Raw genomic sequence first — 21,679 nt, forward strand, 5'->3', positions numbered from 1 at the left:
TTTCTATGTAATTTGTAGCTCACTCTTTCAGGCTAAGATTCAAAAACCAATGACCTTACTTAAGCTACTCTAATAAAGTTGTTCTGTTTTCCAGAAGCTGCTTAGTTTGTTTGCTGTATTTAAGTTGTGGAGTGCCATGGATCCTCACGAACTTGGAATATCAGCCAACTTTTCCCTTTCCTTAGGCTACTAAAATGAGAAACATCAGAATGCTATCAGTGATTCAGCTTTGTAACACTTGGTATCCATTTGTTTGGGTGTAATTTTTTGTAAGAGAGATCAGCCTTACTTAAGCCAATAAAGCCTAAGTGAATATCAAGAACAGGAATAGAGTTTGTTTGTAAAAACCATAACTGTAAAAATGCAGATACAGATGTTAAACCGATTCACCAAATGCATCAATAAGCACATCCATTACATTTTGTGTAAAGCTTATCTTCCATGAAAAGTTCTCCAAGATCAAAGAACTTCTGATAAGCAGAATAATGTACCTTGACCCTCTTCTTCACAAGTGACATCTTCTTCTTTTGTGTGTTCCAATTATTGCTTTTCAGTCTTGGATGTTAACCTGAACATTTTTTTTTTGGTCATGTTTTGTGTGGTGTCAATCATGACTCTCAAAAGTGAAGTTCATGGAATAAACCAGATAGAAAATAGAAGTAAGAAAATTTCAGAGAATAAGAAGCATTCAACAAAAATGCACAGGGAATGAGAAATGCAAGTGAGCAAATGTGGAAAAAAAAATAAATCTATGAGAAATGAAATATCCAAGAAGAAAAGTGTCTAGAAAAATCGATGAGAAATCCAGCAAGAAGGTTTTTTGTAAGGTTGTTTTTGTTCTTTAAGTAGGAAATGTTATTCAGTCTTATTCAGTCTCTAAAAAAATTTAGGATTAAAAACAAGGGGTTGGGGGAAGGGAAGGGCTGGGGGGGAGGGGGTGGAACACAACCACATCAGATGCCATGAAAAACAATTTATTAAATGAATTAGATTTAATAAGTGAATTAGAATTAAATGAAATAAGTTAGAATTTATCTATTTCAGCTTGTAAACAGAAGTTCGTATGCTACTTGTAATAGCATGTATAAACCTACCACCTGTTAAAGAATTGTTTTTAGTTTCTTGTGAGAATGTTATTTTATAACACATCCATATCCAGCTAGCAGTAACTGGTCATTTTTTTATTGTTGCTAGTCTATTTTGATGCATTGCTTCCTTTATTTTGAGTAGATGATTGCTTTCTGTAGAAAATAACATTTTTGTAAATACTTTTGGTACTTTATTCTTTATAGAAAATGAGGCTATGCATGCTACAGACAGTATGCATTCCATCTCTGTTTGATTTCTTCATATAACCTAAATAGGTGTCAAAGTCTTCACAATTACTTATGAACTGCTTTAAAAATTTGCTTCATAAAGTTCGCATTTTCCACTAGTGATACACAGAAGAGAAACAACTAAATATAATGAGCATACCTCTATACAGAGTACACACATACTTTTATAAAGTGACAGAAGAATAATCTTACCTTACAAAAATTCTATGCTTTTATTCAAAGTATCAAGTTTTTAACACCTAAATGGTGTTTTATATATAAACACTTGGCACTTAGATAATATACTTTCACTGATGAACACCAAGAGTACACATGGAAACTTACATTTGCTCAGCACAGCTAGAATTCAGTCTATGTATAGTTCAGCTGCACATATACAAAGCAGTAAGCCTAATTGGATTTTGGAAAGGTGCAGTACACAGTTTCCAGTTTAAAAGCAGGACATCTCAAAATCCTCCAGTAAAACTAAGGCAGAAGCTATGCTTGTTAGGATCCTGTTATTGAAAGATTTATTAAGGAAACACTTTTTTCCCCCCCTCACCCCAACATATATTTTATCTTTGGAAGCAGGGAAGCACAAGTGGAATGACAGCAGTGCATTAACGAACACTTAAATGAGAAGAAAAGATTCCACCTGTGGGAGAAATAGAGAGAGCAGCAGCCTCAGCAATCCCTCACATGCATGTTGATGTACACACTGATGATTATGCGGGTGATGCCACCTAGTGCATTCAGAGTTTAGCACAGCCATTTTGATCCCTTGATGACTGGGCATCAGCAAGAATTCTATGACATTTATCAGTGGCACCTGGTGTTTTCAAGGCAAAATTATCATAGATGACAAAAAACTTTCCCATGTCCTCAAAGGAGATCACAAAAGCCTTCTTACCTGTCAGACCAGCTTCCCTAATACAAAGCAGTTGGGCACTAGCATATTATCCAGTTTATTTGCATGATTTGTGAAAATTACATTCCCAGTTCAGAGAAAACATAACAGGAGGCATTAAAGACACCTTACAATTCAATATTTGAAGTCTTAACAAGAAGGAATGATGTTAAGATGGGAAAGTTACAGGAATCACAGAACTGCAGAAGTTGGAAGGGAGATCATAGAGCCCAACCACCCTGCTAAAGCAGGTGGCTGTCCAGGTGGGTCTTGACTATCAGAGGGAGTCTCTGTAACCTCTCTGAGCAGCCTGTGCCAGTGCTCCATCACTCTAACAGTAAATAAGTTATTCATTGCATTAACATAGATCTTCCTGCGTTCCAGTTTCTATCCATTGCCCCTTGTTCTACAGCTGCTCACCACCAAAATGTCTCATCAACTTGACTACCACACTTCAGATATTTATATGCAGTTATGTGAGCCTCTCTCAGCTGTCTCTTCTCCAGACTGAAGAATTCCAGATCTCTCAGCCTTTCCTGATAAGGGAGATGCTCCAGGCCCTTAATCATCTCTGTTACCCTCCACTGGACCTATTCTAGGAGATTCCTTGCCTTTTTTGAGCCTGGGAGCCCAGAACTGAACACAATATTCCAGGTGTGGACTCACCAGGGCAGAGTAGCAGGGGAAGATCACCTTCCTCAACCTGCTGGACACGTACTTTTTAATGCATCCCAGGATGGTGTTGGCCTTCCTGTCCACAAAGGCACATGTACAACTTGCTGTCAATCAGAACAGTCACATCCTTCTCTGCAAAGCTCTTCTCCAGCAGGTCAGCCACTAAACTGGATTGAAACATGTGGTTATTCCTCTCCAGGTGCAAGATTCTTCATTTGCTCTTACTGAACCTCATTGGGTTCCTCTCTGCTCAACTCATCAGTCTGTCTATGTCTTGTTGAATGGCAGCACAGCCTTCCATTGTGTCAGCCACTCCTCCTAGCTTTTTATAACCAGCAAACTTGCTGAGGGTGTACTCATTCATTCAGGCTGCTGATGAAGATGTCAGACAACACCCAACCTAGCACTCACCGCTGGGGAACACTGCTATTTACAAGCCTCCAACTAGATTCTGTGCCACTGATGACAACTGTCTGAGCTCTTCTAGTCAGCTGGTTGTCAATCCATCTCACCATTCACTTATTTATCCTTCAGTTTCTAAGGACATTGTAAAGAGAGTATAAAATGCCTTGTTGAATTCAAGGTACACAAGTATCTACTGTTCTCTCCCATCTACCCAGCCAGCAACGACATCACAGAAAGCTACAGTTTGGTCAAGCATTGATGAATCCATCCTTGATGAATCCATGTTAACTACTACTAGCCAGTAACCTTCTTCTCTTCCAATTGCTTGGAGAGGGCATCCTGAACATTGCCTTCCATTCTTAATAAGAAACCTTAGGTGGTCTTCCAATATTAAGTGGCATACTCAGGATTTTTTTTTAATGAAATATTCAGTTTTTCAAATTTATGATAAAAAGCAGTAGTATCTCAAGCATGCATGTTCATACTAGACATCTAGCAAGAGTATGTGGAACCTCTAACGATGGAGGACTTGTTTGGATTGTGAGGCACCAGCTACTGCCAGGAACTGATCAACTATACTGACAGTACTGTATGGTAGAAATAATACAAGTATAATGTACAGCTAGAATACTACAAATATAGATGGAAATAAACAGCCAGAGAGTAACCAAGAAATAGGACTCACCAACTCTGAGGCCTTCAAGATGGGTGCTCTTCAGTGTCAAAGCTTACCACAAGAACTCCACAAAGGAGCAATCTCCAGAAAGAGATGCTACCTTAGTGGTGGTCAGCCCTTAAACGGGATCTAGGAGAGGTGGAGTCAAGCTTCACCCCTTCCAGGAGCACAGCTGAATTACCTTCACCTGTGCACCCACAGCTGACTCATCGCTTGCCTCAAATGGGTAATCAGATTCAGGCTGTGAACAACAGTTTCCCTTAGAAGAATATATTAGACAAAACCAAAGCTGTTCACCTGGAAAACTACATTGCATTCAGCATCTTATTCTATCTTATTGTGTTCTAATGTGTTGTAAAACTTCCAGTTCAGACAATTCATTACACAAAGGCATTCATCTGCTTTATTTCAAATGCTTTCTTGAACACAGCAAGGTCTAGAAAAGCCTAAGCAAGTTCAAAACAGTGTCTAGACCATCTTAGTCAAAATGAGCCCCAGTTTTATGTCATCTTACACAGCATGATAAAAAGAAATAATCAACATTGTAGTTAATGCCAATACCTAGATAAGAAACGTTTTCAGCCTACAACTTCACAGGTTGTGAATTATCCATTCACAGTGCAACTGCATTACCTGCCATCCTCAATATCATCAGAATTATTTTCAAAGGTTTCTATGTGCTGTTCTTCAGGGATTAGTTGCCTTGGGAATGACTTGTACTATTCAACATTATTTTCCTCACTAGCATAAGATAGCCTTAAATAGTGCAGAGGTAGGGCCAGTTTTTGATACTCTAATTAAATAAAATTGCCATGATACAGAACAAAAGCAACTTTTTCCAAGCTTTAGTCAAAGGATCAAAGTTTACACTTTTTTATTTTTCCAGATGAAAAAAATAAACCCAGCAGGAATTAAGAACTGATCTGCATAGAGCCAAGGGGCACACATAGTACAGCATTTAACATTTGATATAGCACCTGGTCTTGAACAGTTCACATTAACTCCAGACATTTGCCTTTCCATTCGTAAGGGTGGCTAATATAAAGATGTTAACAAAGATAACAGTAAAAATTCAAAGGTCATTTGCAAAAGAAAACTTGCCAATGCCTTGACCAGAAAGCTGGGGCAGTCTCCACTAGGGAGCAATCTCCAAGAGATGCTGCCTCAGTGGTGGTCAGCCCTTAAATGAGGTCTAGAAGAGGTGGAGTCGAGCTCCACCCCTTCCGGGAGCACAGCTAGATTACTCTCACCTGTGCTCCCGCAGCTGACCCAACACTTGCATCAGCTGATTAATCAGAGGTTCAAGCTGTGATTTCCCATACACCATGTCACATAACTACAGCTCACATAAATAGACCTATAAATGCTAAGTAAGAATACATTGTGCCCAGAAATGCTTGTGGTATTTAAAATGTGGAAATCAGAGTAAAATAAACACATAAATGTTAGTACTGCAGGTACTTTTGTTTACTTGTAAAAGGGGGCAGTTGTGGTTTGGTAATATCTTTACATATATGGTGTTCCAAACAGCCCCAGATTTTAGTCTCTGACAGATTTCAAGGAGTGGAGACATTGTTTCCTGTAATTATCAGCCAGAATAGTTACAATGGATTTTGTTTTATTCCACATACTAATATTGTCATTATTCATTTTATGCATTCTTCTGTTTTGTGAAGAAATAATAATTATTTTTTTTCACAAGGTGAATTTTGAAATATATGGGAGACCTACCATATACTACTGAACAATAAAAGCAAACTGTAATTACAAATAACTGGAAGCGTAAATCACAAGTGACACAATGTACTTCGTTTAATTTAGCAACAGAAATTTTAATTCCTTTATAATTTACTTGTAAATTACCTTTCTTTTCAAGAAAAAGAAAAGCTTATCTTTTGTTGCTATCCAGGTTTGGAAAAAGCTTGTACTTGACCGTGAAAAAAACACACGATAAAATTTGAGTAAAAATGAAGTTGGTTAAAAAAAAAGTCGGTTATTCATGACAATGTGAAGATGGTTGTGATTAATCAACAAAATGTGTCTTCTACCTATAATAATTCATTAGATTTCCTCAGTTTTCTGAAATAGAAATATTAAAGCTTTCTGGCAGCTACCTCATTATGCAAATTACTGATACTTATCTAGACAGAAATCACAGAAAACATATACTTTGATATTTGCTAACTCTTCTTCATAGTATATCAAGGTCTTAGTTGTGCTAGACCTTAAGAATCTAGAGACTAAGTGTCATAACTTTAACTATTGGGTTTCAGCTGTAATACTTCCGTCTTGGTGCATGGGAAATTTGTAATCACAGCCTGAACCTCTGATTAATCAGCTGAGGCAAGTGTCAGGTCAGATGTGGGAGCACAGGTGATAGTAATTTAGCTGTGCTCCCAGAAGGGGTGGAGCTTGACTCCACCTCCTCTAGACCTCATTTAAGGGCTGACCACCACTAAGGAAGTGTCTCTTGGAGATTGCTCCCTGGTAGAGATTGCTTCAGCATTTCCTAGCAAGGGCATCCATATTGGTGAGTTTTTCCTTATAAATAACCTTTTGAATATCTGTTACCATCTTTGTATCATTCCACCTTATGCTTGGTTTCTGTTGATGACAAAGAGCCCCTTCTGTTACAATACCGTTTATGCACTGTTCTGCTCACAAAAAGGCAAAATTGTTTCTGAGAGGTTCTTAGTTATATCAGGACTCATAGGTAGGCCAATAGTCATATGCAGAAAGAAGAGATGAATACACCCACCTAGTAAAGAGATTTCTGGCTATACAGCTCTCCTTCTCAGAAGACAGCCTAGGTTCCCTCACCAGGTGCTTAATCCCCAGTTCAAGCTATGACCTAACAGTTCCCCTACATACACCAATTCAGATCATTTGTTGTTCAGACCATCACTCAAGTACTGATTTACCAGGTTCCTGAGCAGTAAAAGAATTAACAAAAACTGTGATCACTCCCCTAAAAATGTTTGCCAACCTCTGGAGAAAAAACCCACAAACCTAAGATGCCAGAAGGACTGATGTTCTTACCAATATGTCTGATATCACAATGCTCTTTTCCGATAGCCCCTCAAGTAGCCACAAGTGCTTTTGCAAATCTGTTCTCATTTCTGCCCACAGACTGAAGCATAATAGTGAGCAGCAATCTACCTACAGCACCCAGGTGGAGAGATAGCAAGATGATGAGATTAGAATCAAACATACATTTGTTTTCCGCAGCTACTGTTTTCTGGAAGGCTACTTACTGTTGTGGTCAGGACATTCATCATGATGCTGAAATTGAGAACGTTGCAGACTTCCAATACAATAGTTCAGGTGAAAAGCATTTGGTAGAGAAGAGCAAAATCAGAAGTTTGGAGGACAAATACAGTCCTGTGCTGTTCCTTGTAACACAGCAAGAGGGCTCACCAATGTTAATGCTGGCCTGCAGCTGTCTGTGAATGAAGGAGCAGCAGATTAACCAAAATACCTTATCAGCACAGCTGTTCTTAAGACTGCCTTCTTATTCAATATATGGCTATTGCACTGCCTACCTTCCACATGCAGAAGTTTGTGAAAAACAATGTGACCTCCGCAAAATCAAAAGGCAAATGGTGACAACACAAGAAGAGATAGAATCTTCCAGGTCCCTCTGAATTTGGAAACATAGATAATGTGTTATTTCAATTAGCTTATGCAAACGTTCATGATAGATAGTAGTGCTGATTTATGAGCAATCATAGATAATTCTGAAACTCAGACGTTTCACTTGTATAGGAACTATTGAGTCACAGCCTGAACCATTGATTGAGCACCTGGGGAAAGGACTGGGTCAGCCCTGGAAATGCAGGTGGAGGCAATTCAGCTTTGTGACTGGAAGGGGTGGAGATTGGCTGAACCCCTTAGATCCCATTTAAGGGCTGACTGCCACTAGGGAAAGACCTCTTTCTGTATATCCTTTCTTGGTGGAGCTTTTTTCTGTGAATCTGGAATCTTTCTTTTATAGCACCTTTCTCTCATGCTAATCCTTCTGTTATTATGCTGTTTTTGAAGCACCTTTTCCTATTGTATTGGTCTGTCTAGTTGTTACACCACTCAACAGAAAAGCTGCCAAATCCATAGCTTTTTTTTTTAGTACATTTAAATACTGTAGTCAACCATTTGTCCCTTCCCTGAATGTTCTGTTCGGCATTTATTGTATCTTGGCTTACAACTCCTGAGGAGGGAACAGTAAGGGCAAAAATATACCTGTTGTCACCTAGTAGTTCAAAGGGGGGAAGTTCTCAGATCGAGGAACTGACTACGGTCAGTTTAAATGGAGGAATTAAGTGCTGAAATGGGAACAGTCACTTACAGACTAAGTCAAACACTCTTGACTGAATCATTCAGAAAAACAGATCTGCCAGAAATATTCAATATAGCCAAACAATCTTCAGAAGCATTTGTACAGCAATGTAACTTAATAGAAATAGTTAGGTATTTTTAGAAGCAATTGTGTTGTTCCTTAAATCTGAAACAGACTAATAATTAACAGATTTGATGCTATACACAAAGACCAGCAGATCACCACAGAAAGCTATTTAAGCTCAATTTTGCTTTGTTTTGAGACCTTCTATCTGGCATTAGGCACGTATTCTCTTCATAAAGAAACAAAATCACTTCTCAGGAAGCAGCCTAGTTCAAAGGATGCCATCTCCTAAGTGTCTGGCCTGTAAGAGTACAGGATGGCTCTACCTTGTCTGCTCATGCAGGGAGCACAGGTGCAAACACTTGCATCTGCTCCTACTTTAGAAGAGCATTCTCCTGGTAAATAAGGCAAATTTATAGATCTCCACAATGCTTTGACTGAAAACAAAACAAAACTTAGTCTCTAGTACTTGTAGACAAACTATTTCCTTTCAGGTCAAGTAATATGCCTCATGTCAAACAGTATGAAGACTTAAGAGGGGAAGAGGGACAAAAAAGGAAGAAAAGAAGGATTATTGTATCAACGTTGGGGGAGGGGGAACCTCCTGAAAATGTACATCTATTGGGATCTGCAGTAGTTTGTACAATCATCCACACCAACCTTCTCCTAGAAAAGAAAATGACTGTTAAGTATTTTATAAAGAGGTTATTGAAAGCATTTCTCCTTTAAATTGTTTAGATTTGAACACAAAGCACTAATAGGATCAAGAGGTAATAAGACTTCTGAGAAAGCAGTCTGTTTAGGTAAGGGGTGAAACTTTGTTTTTACCCTAGGAATAAAGAATACCTTCCATAGGCTTCTGATGGTATTTAAGAGTGAAAAGAGTAGGGGCATATTTTAAGCTACTTTCTGGATGTAAAAACATAATCATAATACAGTTCACAAGAATGCAGAAGATATACAGAAACTGTTCTGGTACAAACTCTTGATACACAAGACTACTGAAGGTTGCTGTGAATGGACTATCTGAAAATTCAAACTCTTGTCAGAACTTGAGGATGCACATTGGAGTACCAAGTATTCTGGTTATGAAGAAAAATGAAAAAACATGTGTTAAGACATCCTTATCCGCTATGTACATGAAAAGTATCCAGACAACTATGCAACTTTACCAAATTCCAAAAATGTTACTCTGACTTGTAGCAAGAAAAAATCTTTACTTAGGCAAGTGCCAAACTCATTTCCAAATTCCTTAGAAGTTTGACTGATCTGATATGATTTAGTTGTATTCCATTTCTGAATAGCCCTCGGTTCATCTTTTCTCAAGAACTGATAGCAAAGAAATTTGCTGTACTTTTAGAACTGGCTGGAACAGAGTGCCAAATAGACTTCCACACATTAATGCACTCTTCACAGTGATAAAATCAGATGGATAATTCAAAATATTCCATACTGCTTGTCCCAGTGCAGGAAAAAATAAATAAATAAAAAAAATAAAAATGCTTTTGGACTATGAGAATCTTTTTACTTCTAGGTCTGAATATTTGAGTCACACCACTGACAGTGTCACAGTCAGATGTGATTAACCTTCACCCTGGGACTCAGAAAGTACCTTTCCATAGGGAAAGAAAATATAACATGCTCCTATCAAAACTAATTAAAAAATATATGCTTGAAAACAGTTGCTAGCAGACTTAACTCCACAGCATGGAATGTGGTAACTTTATCAGACTACACCTATGCAGTGCAATATTAAGGAAAACCAAACCTATTAGGAAACTGATCAAACTTTTTTTTTTTTTTTTTTTTTTTTCCATGTGTGCTGGAAGATTTATCATGCTAGCGTAGGTGGTTGTAGTCTCTTTCCTGCTATATGCTCCAGTCATGTCACAAACTTACAGGCACAGCAAAGTTTGTGCCACCAGCTTAGTGCTAAATCTACACCTGAGTGATTTTTTTTTTTCCAGCCAAACATCTTCTGTCCCTTCTTCACCTACCTTGCATGTCCTCATAATAACTTATTTTTGCATCTCTATCACTTTATTGCTCCAATCAGATCATATTAACATTCTTAGTGCCCACAGCATCTGAAGGATTTTCCTGGCAGAAAGTAAATTGCAGGATCTCTTCATCACTTTCACCGACCGGTTGTATGCTTTGAAATTGGACTAAGTAGCCAAGATGAAAATAACAGTAACTAATGTAGACCTTTAAGAATAGTCAGATTTGCATATATAAATTCATTAAACACACTAAGGACTGAAAACTTTTACTAGTTACACTTATGCTTCTGTAATGTTTATAAAAAAGAACCTATAATTAATCAAATAAATGTATTGGTTAGTGAGAAACTTTGACTACTGGTAAGATTTCTTTGAGGGAGAGTTTCAAACTTGTGTCCCGTTTTGTGAGCATGCAAGTATGGCCAAAGAAATTAAAAATACTAAGCACCTCCTCACTGGTTAAAAAGTGTGAATATGTTCAGGAATCTCTGTAGCACAGCTCTGCACTAATTTTTATGACAGAAGCAAGTTCAGCAGTAGACTCTCTGCTATTAGCTACTTTTTCATCATATATTCCTGTGAACTCTAGCACAGTCTCAGTGTATAGTAGAACACTGTAACAAGTGAGAGATTTGTGGAAATTGAAAGCAGACCCCTCTCAGCAGCTTTGTAAACTCATTCTGCAGTTAATTTCTCCTATAAAATTTGTCCTTGATATTTTGGTGGCTGCTTCTTCTAAAGGAAATGTCTCCCCTTTCATGTCATGCACGTAAATTCCACCAGATAATTTAAAATACAGTAAACATTTTGCTACGGAAAAAAGAAAAGTGATATTTACATTGGTATTCATTTCCTTTTTTCTTTCTGTGACTACTTACCTTGAAACTGGATTTATTTTTTCAGTATGTGTATGAGTGAATAATGTTACAATTGTATCAGCTTTTAACAGACCAAGTGCTGACTCCTGCATTTTGGTTATGGCCTCTCCATGCATCCCTACAGGCCTGGGGCAGAGTGGCTGAAAAGCTACACACAGGGAAAAGATCTGGGGATGTTAGTTGACAGGCAACTGAACATGAGCCAGCAGTGTGCCCAGGTAAACCAATGGCATCCTGGGCAATTGTAACAGAAATAGCATCATAGGGCCTAGAAACTATATCCCTCTGTACTCAGCTCTGGTGAGGGCGCAACTCAAGCACTATGTACAGCTTTGAGCCCCTTGCAACAAGAAAAATACTGAGGCACTGGATGATGTCCAAAGAAGAACAACGAAGCTGGTGAAGGGTCTGGAACATGAGTCTTATGAGGAACAACTGAGGAAACAGGGATTGTTTAGTCTGGATAAGTGGAGGTGCAGGAGAGACCTTAGCTCTCTACAGCTATCTGAAAAGGAGGTTGTAGCAAGGTGAGGGTTAGCGTCTTTTCCCAGGTAACTAGTGATATGATAATATGTTATGACTTTAAGTTGTCCAAGGGAAGATTTAGGTTGGATATTGAGGAAAAAGGCCTCAGGGAAATTGAGGTATTAGAATGGGCTGCCCACAGAGGTGGTGGAGTCACCATCCCTGTAGGTTTTCAAGAAAAGGGTAGATATAGCTCTGAGTAACACAGTTTAATGGGCATGGCGGTGATGTGTTGATAGTTGAACTAGGTAATCTTAGTGGTCTTTCTCAGCCATATTAATTCCACTACTGTATCTTCCCCTTTTAGGATTTTAAACTAACGATAGCTTTTCCTTTGTATAAATACAAATACTTGAAAACACGTGACTAAAACTTACTTTCCAAGACTGGAGAAAGAAAGTCCTCATATTATATCAGTCCATTGGATTTGGTTCCATCTCCCCCAGACTATTTTGTTTGCTCTCATCCTTCCTCATCTTTACCATGTTGTGCAGAGCTGGCCACAATAACACAACACAGAGAATGACTAACACTGACTCGACTCTACCATGCTGGCAAAACAGAAACTTAATCATGCCTAAGAATGACATTTACAAAGTATGTCTGCATGGGCAAAATTAATATAAGCACTGTGATGCCTTCCAACTGACAGATGTGTCTATGGTCTGCATTACACCAGTTTCTCAGACAGCACTTCTCAAGTACTAAACTGTAGAGAGTGTTTTTTACAGCTGGTTAGCTGAGAAGGGTTGTAAACACAGTGCGGCTAAACAAGCAGCCATACCACCTGCAAGGACAGCAAGAACAACAGGATGCCCTGTGATGGTGAGAAACTAGCCATGGTTTTGTGAACTGAGCAAGGGAGTAACTTTCAGGATGATAACAAGAAGTTGCAAAGATACTTGGGGATGGTATGTAATTGGGAACCAATGATGAGCTCCGCTTTTGCAATATGTATGAGCTAATTATCCATATTATAAAGGTACACGCAACCAAGGAATAAACGAGATTAGCTGATCATATGTCAATGACAGGTGTGGTCATTTGCTTTTCTCCCGCCGTTCTACAACACTAAACCAGAGCTGTTTCATTAGAAGAGCTATGTCTGTGGTTTTGCTTGTGGCCACTTTACCAGTGGTGAAGGTATTACTAGAGGGAAGTATTTTTTCAAGCACTTAACTGACTAAGGGCTTTGAGTTCAAACTTTAAGAAGGCCTCAGTACCAGTGGGTAAAGATTGGAGGAAGGGCTGACAAGGCAGACATCCTGGTGGGCATCTGTTATAGACCTCCAAATCAGGATGAAGAAACAGATAAGGTATTCTATAAGCAGCTGGCATGAGCTGCACGGTTGCCAGCCCTTTTCCTCTTGGGGAATTCAACTTCCCTGACATATGCTGGAAGTACAGCACAGTGCAGAAGAAGCAGTCTAGGAGGTTTCTGGAATGCATAGAGGACAACTTCCTGATGCAGCTGGTCAGAAAGCCCACAAGAGGAGTTGCCCCACTAGACCTGCTGTTTGCAAACAGGGAAGGTCTGGTGGGAGATGTGGAGGCTGGGGGCTGTCTTGGACAGAGTGACCATGAAATAGTAGATCTCTCAATTCTTGGTGAAGCCTGGAGGGGGAATAGCAAAACTGCTACCTTGGACTTCTGGAGGGTGAACTTTGAATTGTTCAAGAGACTAGTAGGGGGAGTCCCCTGGCATTCAGTCTTAGTGAGTAAAGGGGTCCAAGATGGCTGGTTGCTCTTCAAGAAGGAAGTCTTAAGGGTGCAGGAGCAGGTGGTCCTTCTGAGCTGCAAAATGAGCTGGTGGGGAAGAAGACTGGTGTAGGATGAATAAGGAGCTATTCTTGAGGCTCGGGGAGAAAAAGAAAATCTACCGCCTGTGGAAGGAGGGATGGGCAACTCAGAATGAATACAAACAAGCTGTTAAGATGTGTAGAGGGAAGATCAGAAAGGCAAAAGCCCAGCTTGAATTTAACCTGGTGGATGAGGCTGTTGATGTGGTCTACCTAGACTTCTGCAAAGCCTTTGACACTGTCTCCCACAGTCTTATCCTGCAGAAGCTGGCAGCCCATGGCTTGCATGGGTACACTCTTGGCTGGGTAAGGAGCTGGCTGGAGAGTGGTGGTGAATGGAATTAAATCCAGCTGGCAATCAGTCATGAGTGGTGTTCCCCAGGGTCAGTGCTGGGGCCTGTCCTCTTCAGTATTTTTATTGATGTCCTGGATGAGGGTATTGAGTGCACCCTCAGTAAGTTGACACCAAGTTGTCTGGGAGCATGGATCTGCCTGGGGGTAGCGAGGCCCTACAGAGGGATCTGGACAGGCTGGATAGCAGGCCATATGAGGAGAGGCTGAAGGAGCTGGGAATGTTCAGCCTGGAGAAGAGGAGGCTCAGGGGAGACCTTATTGCTCTCTCTAACTACGTGAAGGGAGGTTGTAGTGAGCTGGGGGTCGGCCTCTTCTCTTGTGTCATTAGTGATAGGACCAGAGGGAATGGTTTTAAGCTGCAGCGGGGGAGATTCAGGCTGGACATTAGGAAATATTACTTCTCAGAAAGGGTGTTCAGGCACTGGAATGGACTGCCCAGGAAGGTGGTGGTGTCACCAACCCTGTGGGTGCTCAAGGAACGACTGGATGTTGTGTTGAGGGACATGGTTTAGTGAGAGCTATTGGTTATAGGTGAATGGTTGGACTGGATGATCTTTTAGGTGTTTTCCAACCTTGGCGATTCTATGATTCTAAGGCCAGTTTTTGAAAATGGTGTGAAGCTGCTGGAGCCAGCATGCAAGTGAAACATTTTGGAGAACAAAGAAATCTTTTGTTTCTCTCTGTTGCTTCCCCATTTCTCTCTTCATAAGGAGCTAGTGCTCCTTATGGGCAGAATTCTTCATAAAAAACTTTTCTGGGCAGAATTCTTCATAAAAAACTTTTTTAATGATTCCATGCAAGTTGCTTTAAGTATCTTTTGGTATAATTCAGACCAGCATTTGACTTCATCTTGGCAAGGAAAGTCCCCATAGTTTGGGAGGATACAGTACAGAGAGCCATGATGAAGCAAAATACAGAGGATACATTAATCCCACTCTCCTCCTTTACATCACAGTACCATGAATGTTTATTCCTGAGGACTGCGGAATTATAAGGCAGGACAGAGTCCAAAGCATTACTTTTCCAAAACCTTGATTTCAATAACTTGGCTTAATTTTGGCATGATTTTGCATTATCCATCCCTTTTGAAAATTAACTGCCCCTCTTGTAATCCATGTGACAATGATACAAAAACTAGCAGTTTTTATTTTATCTTGCATTAAATACATATACATTTGTTCAAAGATCACAAACATCATTATTTAGTTCATGATCTATTTCTCTATCAGACCTTCAAGCATCTCCCCGTCAGCTCACAAACTGAATGATTAAACTTTTCTTTCAAAGAATTTCTACCCTATTCTCTCCGCAATGTTGTTTTCTGAGTTGTTTTTTTGTTTTTCATGAAATTCACAATAACATTACAATTTCTAATTATATTTATGTCATTGTGACCATTTCTCTTTAACTGCCATTTTTCAATTCAGTGTTTACTCGAAACTAGTGACTCTTGATGCCGTTCAGATGAGAGCAGTTTAGTTTGGTAATGTCAGATGGGGATTTTCTTCAGTGTTCATTGTAACTTTAACACTGGATACCACGTAATTCAGTGGCCTAGGACAAGCTAAGAATTAGTATCTAATAAATAAAAAAGCATTTGCGATTTCATCATGGGCAGATACAAGTCTTAGCATTTCAGACTGGAAAATGAGTGCACCTGATGGCTCTAGAAGCGGCCTAACTCTGGGGGGCCAAGCAGGATGACCCTTTAGGGCAGTAAAATGTACAGGCCAGAAGACTCGGACTATCAACACGACCCTGTTGAACGACTGCGCCGTTGTCATTTCCGGCTGCACACACACCTGCCTTTGTCATTTCCGCCGGGGCAGCCGGAGAAGGCAGGCTTGTGGAGAGCAGCACAACCAAAGGGCAACTCCTCCCCGCGCGGGCGCCGTGGCTGCCGGTTATTTTTAGTTCCGGACTCGAGGCTCAAACTACGCTGATCTCTTCCGGTGGCTTAGGTGGGGAGAGGTTCTGCTGCGCTGTCTTTGCTAGCCCTTTGCCCGCCTTTAGGGAGAGGAGAGGAGGCGGCAGCGGGCTGGGTAGACTTCGCGTCTACCCACGGGTTGGGTCCTCTCCACGCCGTGGGTCGCTCCGAGCCAAGCTAAGGGGGGCGGTGCCTTCTCGCTTTCTGAGCCGTGCTGAGGGGAGGCGGTGGCGGATCTGGGCTCGGCGGTAGCGGAAGGGGCGGGCGGACGCGGCCTGACTCTGCGGGACGTGCGATACTGGTGAGTGCGGGAGGCCGCGGTGCTGTGTCGCAGCCAGGCCAGCAGCGCAGCCGGGCCGGGTGGGGAAGCTCAGCTGGGCCAAGGCGACAAGGGCTTAACGAAGCGTGGCCCGGCTCTGAGTCATACAGCGAGGAGCGCGGGAGCAGGAGGGGCTGGGCCTGGCCGACCTGCCCGCCCGCCTTTCTTCTACCGGGCGTACACCGCGTTCCAGAGACAGCGGGAGTCGTTGTCTGACGGGTTCGGAGCTCCGGCCTCGAAGCTGCGGGCCGGTGCGGGAGGCCTCTAACTACGCACTGGAATTACATCACCCCGCCGGACCGCGAGGGCCCGCGCTGCCGGCAACCCTCGCCTCACAGATCTGCCTGTTGTCTGCCCTGCCCGCTCCCCTATCGAGGTCGGCCCGACCTCCCTCCCGCCTCCCAGCCCTTCCCGGCACGTGGCCTGGACCGCCACGGTCGTTGCTTTAGACTTACATCTCTCAGATCCTGACCCTTCGGGCCCTTCTTTCCAGAGCCCTACACCTCTTCTGCCTTCTCACTGGCCCTAGGACTGTATGCCCAGGCCGTGTTCATTCTAGACCTCATCTATTCTATCCTGAGGCCTCTGGAGCTTTTCCCGTAGCTTGTCTCATCACCAGTGTTAGTTTTTTGTCTGTCTTCACTTCTCTTTTCTCCTTTATTCTTCACGTGGTTACCTTTCATTCTGTTGTTTCCATCTCAAAACTAGTAGCACTCAGATCTATATAGGACCCGTGTGGTTGTAGCCAAATTTCTCTTGTGTACCCACCCAACCCCTTACTGTCATCTCTAAAGTATTTATTTCCATTGTTGTTATCTTCCTCAGCTTTATCAAGGACTGTGCCCCAGGTTTTCCCTTGTAGCTCCCTTCTGTTGTGTTCCCAGGGAGAGTTTCCCAACCCTCCTCCCTTTCTCACCCCTCTCTCTCCCCCCCAAATAACCTCTTACCTGTTTGTTTGTTCATGTATTTATTGCCGCCATCCAGATGGCAAGTCTTGCAGTTGTTTGTCATTGCAGCTAATCACCTCCTTTGTCTCCCAGTAACTTTGTCTGCCACTGAAAGCTGTGTCCTTATTGTGATCCTTTTCCAATCCTTATTTCCTTTTTAGCCCTATTTCTTAATCATCACCATTCCCTTATCACCTTTCCTGTTTCAGCTTTCTTCCTCCCATATTTCCTTCACCGTGATTTTTTTTTTTCCCCTTCCCTTTTGATCTTACTTTCTTGTCTTAAAAATCTTCTTTGTCATCTCACCTCTTTTTCCTTTGGCATATTCCTTTCCTTTCTAGGCTCACTTGCTGTCCCCTGCACTTTAAGTCCTCCAGCTGTGCCTTTGACAAGAGAGGAATGTGAGCTTAATTCATCTTCAAGAGTTAGGCGATTATAGATTATTTACTTGTTTCACCTTACTTTGTTTTCATTTGTTTGTTACTGACTTCCTTAATAGCCTTTTGTCAATAAATGCTTTCATATATCATCACTTTAATACATACCTAATGCAATGCTAGTCTAGAAAAAAAAAAATCCGTCTTAGGACCATCCTCTTAGTCCTGCCAAATGGTTTTCATGGGGAGCAGAAATAACTGGTGGCTGTGTAACTTAAATTATGCTAAATACCGTTCGTTATGCTGAATTGTTGTAATACTTTAAGTTGGTACTTATGAGATACAGGGTGTGTTAAGAATACATTTGCTTTGAGGAATTAGTAAAGTACGTCTTCAGTACCATGGTACATGGTTTTTGCTCCAGATATGCTGGTAGTGAGCTGCTGCAGTACTGTCATTCAATGGTAAGGAGTGTGTTGCATTGGCACTTGGTATCTGCTGGCGACTGCTGTAAAGTAGTCTTTCCCTGTGCTTTGTGATTTTTCTTGTTTCTTAGGAGTTGTTACCAGATTTCTTATTTTATGTCTGTCTTACTTGGTTTGGCTCTTAAGATTATGAGATGTAACCAATCTTACTGTTGTGATGTATTTGAGGTATGATTTAAACACGAAAGACTGCTGTCCTGTGGCAGTGTAGGGAATACAATGAATCTAGAAAGCAATTTCTGTACTTAACTTTAGAATCCTAGTTTGTTGTCTAATTTTGACAACTTGATCTTGTTTTCTCAACTGAATATATGCAACCTAGTAACTTCACAACAACTCGGAACAACTGAACTGGGCTTCTGAGCTGAATTACCCTCTCTGGAGGAAACTTTTTCATTTGTCTATTCTATACTGAGAATAGTTTATAGTTTAGGCATCTGGATTAGATGTACACATTTCACTGCTTGAGTGACAAATTGATTGTGCTGGCTTAACTAAGATATCCTCCTTTCACTTCTTCACTGCATGAGAAAATTTCATTGCATCTCTATAAAGCATGGAAATTAATTTAAGCTATATTGATGCATACTCTGATTTGGATGCTGATCTGAGGGTGACTTTTTTGAATTTGATTTATTCTCCATCTTGGTGTAATGTAGGGCATTCTAGCTATACTGTTAGGGAGATAATATTGGGTGCTTTGAAAAAGTTATCTCAGATACCGAACTTAAAAAAGTATTTTCTTACAATTTGTACATTAAGATCTCTTAGTACTGCTTTTCATCTGTTAACTTTCTCAACTAGTGTTCAGTTCTACATAGTTACACTTGTTTCAGTAAGGCCCAGTTTAATGATGAGTCACATACTGGAAACCAGTAGTTATATGGATTGGTTATACCTAAAGTCTTCTCTGACATTTAAATTTTGGTTGGTTTTTTGTTGTTGTTGTTGTTTTGGGGTTTTTTTTTTCTTTTTTAGATTTTCCTAGTAGATGACATCATTTCAAAGATGTCTCGCTTACACACATTTTAACATAAAAAAAAAATAAAAATGCATGACTGATGTGAAGATTGGAAACTGTCAGTATGGTGTAGATGAGTACTGATGCATATTGTGCTATATTATGCTTTTTAAACAGTATTTTCCAAGTTGCTGAGGGCAGGAGTGGAATAGATAAGGTAGCTGGATGGTGGTTGTGCCTTAGTACTCACTGTGCAGCCTTAACTTGGTGTATCTGAGGGAGTAGGCAGGCGCTGCAGTGACCTTGGTAAAAATTGTAACCTGTATAGGGTTCATTTTTGTTTATTTTTCTTAAGAAAAAGGCAAATGGAAGAATATTCAATGCTTGGAAAGTTAAAGAGAATCATTGAGCTTTCACTTGTATTTTTATTTTTTTTTTAAGTAAGTTTTTGTTGTAAGAAATGGAGTAACTACCACAGATAGACTATTGATTACTTTACAGCATAGTTGAGACAGAGTTACAGAGTTACAGACAGAGTTAAGTAATTAAGTAGCGAAGTTGTCCTGCACTGATATGTGCTTAAGTAGTGCTGTAACTTAGAACTTTACTTGAATGTAACTGCAGAATTGGAACATAAATTGAAGAACTCTTTGCATTATGAGTACTTAGCTATATGAGGTTCATCTTGCCTTTCTCTGTAATTTAAGCTTAATTTCATATGTAAATTCTTCATTTCATCTAGTGTCACAGCATTGGAAACTTGGAATTCTGTCTAAAAATAAAAAATCTGGAAAGTTTATCTAAAGTTTGGAGGACTTAATTGAGGAGGATGGGGAACAAAGAAAGATTAATAGTAAACCATTTTTGTTGGGTGCTTTTCTTTCTATCTTGTTTTTCATGATAGTAATACCATAAGCAAATGTTACAGGTAGTCAAGGAAGAAACTTCGATATACAGTTTAAAACACTTACTGAAAAACTTGCATTTTCTTAAGAAAGCAATCTGTTCTTGTACTGTCTATTATCAAAAATTTTTTATCTCTGAAAGCGTGTCTTTGTGGGTGTGCCATCACTAGTAGGAAGAGAAATGCAAAAATATACTTAAGTAAATTGATTAAAATTGATTTCATTAGGTGAAGGCTTAGATTTAAGACCTAATGGTGTGAGATAATAAGATTTAGGAGTGGCTATTAGGCATGTGCATCAGTTTTAACTTTTGTTTCACTTAAGATGTTACGATGTTTCACTTTTGTACCAGTCTTGCCTCTTGGCGGCCATTGGAGATTAAAAGTGATTAAAAACTTGCTAAAATTTAGCTGAATTTATACGAACCTCCTTTTGTACAGTATAATTTATTTTTTTTGCTATAAGATTGTGCTTTCACAGTTTAGATATCTTAGTTGAACCAGGAAAAATCATGCGTGAATCCCTATTTAGATTTTAACAAGGCTGTTCTCTTGCAGAAGTACGGAGATGGAAGATGCTGTGAAATTAGTAAGCTGTTGGGAAGAGATTCTAGTCAGGACTGGCTGACGCTTGTAAACATTAGTACTACTTAGAGATGAGAATCACCAGTCTCCAAGAGCAATGTGGAAACTTTCAGTGCAAACATTGTTATAAATGAAAATTGCTTTTTATGTTTAACAGGTCAGTATGAATTTGTATGCTTTGGTGCACTAAATGGTACTATGATGGAGAGTGGTTTGTACTGACATTTAGAGAATTGTCTTAAATGTTCAAACATAGCCAGCAGGAGCAGGGAGGTGCTTGTCTCCCTGTGTACAGCTATGGTGAGGTCTCATCTTGTGTATTGTGTTCAGTTTTGGGCCCCTTACTACAAGAAAGATATTGAAGCTCTGGAGTGTGTTCAAGGGTCACAAAGCTGGTGAGGGGTCTGGAATATAAGCCTTATGAGGCCTCCCAAAGCTGGAGGAACTGGGATTGTTTAGTCTGGAGAAAAAGAGGCTCAAGGGAGATCTTAATTGTAGAGAGCACTACCTGAAAGGAGTTTGTAGTGAAGTGAGGATCAGTGTCTTCTCCCAGGTAACTTAGCAATAGGACAAGATGTAATGACTTTAAGTTGTGCCAGGGGAGGTTTATGTTGGATATTAGGAAAAACATCTTCACTAAAGGAGTGATCAGGCACTGGAATAGGCTGCCCAGGGAAGAGGTTAAGTGACTGTCCTTGTAGCTCCTCAGGAAATGTGTGGATTGGTACTAAGGAATGTGGTACTAAGGAACGCAGTTTGTGGGCAACATTGTTGGTAGGTGGGTGGATGGTTGGACCAGATGATCTTAGAGGTCTTTTTCAGCCTTAATGATTCTGTGGTACTGTGACTGAAATGAACTGTAAAACCAGACCAAAATTTTCTTGGTTTAAATCTGTAGGATCAGTATTCTAACTTACAAAATTGGTTTTTTACCGGGTAAATTGGTAAGGGTTCTTAGATTTTATTTATTTTTTTTTCTCTGTAGGAATTGACCTTACAGGGCAAGTAGGATCTCTGAACTGGCTCAGGATATTTCCAGAGCCTTCTGTGTTTATTCTTGCTAAATCGAATTCAGTATGATTCCTTGCTGTTACTGCTGCTGAATTTGCTTTTTAAAAAAAAGCAAGGTACATTGTTTGGCATATCATGTATCTGCCATTCTGCTTTCATGACTGGCTCTCCCTCATTTTCATCAGCTCCATCTTCCTCACTAATTCAGTAAATGCACCTTGATCCATGT

At 40.3% G+C, this 21,679-nt stretch overlaps 1 protein-coding gene across 7 annotated transcripts in view; it reads left to right on the forward strand.

The window, feature by feature from the left end:
• The first annotated feature begins 15,765 nt into the window (after window positions 1–15,765).
• The window catches only part of CUL1 (cullin 1), a 50,786-nt gene continuing 44,872 nt past the window's right edge, over window positions 15,766–21,679 (forward strand). For 3 of the 7 annotated variants that reach the window (XM_015854940.2, XM_015854938.2, XM_085539971.1), the window contains exon 1: window positions 16,124–16,162. The gene's annotated coding sequence lies outside the window, so the exon portion shown is untranslated. Of the gene's footprint in view, window positions 15,896–16,123; window positions 16,557–20,412; window positions 20,597–21,679 lie in introns of those variants that run through there. The other 4 variants (XM_015854941.3, XM_015854943.3, XM_085539967.1 and 1 more) reach the window with 3 other exon arrangements.

Source organism: Coturnix japonica, chromosome 2 (assembly GCF_054131305.1).
Source record: "Coturnix japonica strain WE chromosome 2, WE-NBRP24, whole genome shotgun sequence".
In the NCBI taxonomy this organism is placed as follows: domain Eukaryota; kingdom Metazoa; phylum Chordata; class Aves; order Galliformes; family Phasianidae; genus Coturnix; species Coturnix japonica.